The sequence below is a fragment of the Sinocyclocheilus rhinocerous genome, unplaced genomic scaffold (assembly GCF_001515625.1).
Source record: "Sinocyclocheilus rhinocerous isolate Xijiao unplaced genomic scaffold, SAMN03320098_v1.1 scaffold2116, whole genome shotgun sequence".
Lineage (NCBI taxonomy): Eukaryota > Metazoa > Chordata > Actinopteri > Cypriniformes > Cyprinidae > Sinocyclocheilus > Sinocyclocheilus rhinocerous.
Genome location: NW_015623486.1, coordinates 475303 through 476600, shown reverse-complemented (window position 1 = coordinate 476600; position 1298 = coordinate 475303).

Genomic DNA, 1298 nt, shown 5'->3' with positions numbered 1-1298 from the left:
GCTTCCGCGTTCGTCACTTCTGAGCGGCGCATGCGCAAAGCCGACCTCCATACATCATTTGCCCGGAACTGCTTCCATGTACAACAGTGAGTGCAAGCTAGATTAAATTGATTACGTTTTAAATATGGTTATTTTTCTTACAAAAACGCATCGATTCGCTACAGAAGGCCTTTGTTCACCCCCCCCGGAGCCGTGTGAGGCACTTTTTTTATGGATGGGTGCTTTTTATTTAACTTCTTTTGGACTGATGCATGCAACACCCGCTGAGTGCCATGAAACAGCTTGAAAGATCAAAGACAATTTTTAATATAAAGAAGAAAGTCATATACACCTAGGATGACTTGAGGGTGAGTAATTTATGGACTCATTTTCATTTTTGGGTGAACTAACCCTTTAACAATAACAACACTGGTACTTCTGCCACGAGATGTTGAAATGGCAGTGAGATTCATTGTAATGGCTAAAGATGTACATGCAGGACATTTAAATGGAGTAACAATTTAAAGATATATTATAAAAACTAAAACTAAAAATATATTAGTAAAATAAAGGTGACAAATCTTTGGAAATCTCACGCCTGAATATACGGTTTCAATAGAAAAACAAGTACTATAAGTACAGAACTTTAAATTCTTTGTTAATTTGAGATTCTTTGTTAAAATGAGTGGAACAAACCCCCCCAAAATATTTCCATATTTTGACCTTCCATGTGCCCTTTGTGTGGGAATTCCAGGAAATGATATGGATGTGATGTAACTCTCCAAAAGCAGTGTTTATATGGAGCAAAACTCCATTCACAGGAATAACATCAGTAATGCATGACCAGAAGTTCCTCCACCTAGAAAATTAGGACAATTTAGAAAGTTTACATCTCAAATAACATTCATTCATACTGAAAAAATGTTTTAACAGAAGTTCAAGTTTCACATTTCTGCTTTTAAACCAATTGTAATTTGCATTCAACACTTTTAATATTATGCTGTATATAGCGTGTGCAGAACTGTGCATGTGTGTATTGTGCATGTTTGTGTTGAGCATCAGCTGTGTGTCTGTCTGTGGGTGGAGCAGCTGTTATTCATTCCCCTGGTGAAGGTGGTTCAGACGTGTAACCATGGTGATCGTCATCCAGTCGACAGCGATTCAGAGGCGTTTAGATCTGACGCCGTTAAGTAATAACTTCATACACGCTGATGGGTTACAGCAGGTCACGTTACGCAGCCAGACACAAACATGCCCATTCAAATATTATATGCAGATCACTAAATCACATGTGTCAGATCTAGACACAATTAGTCACT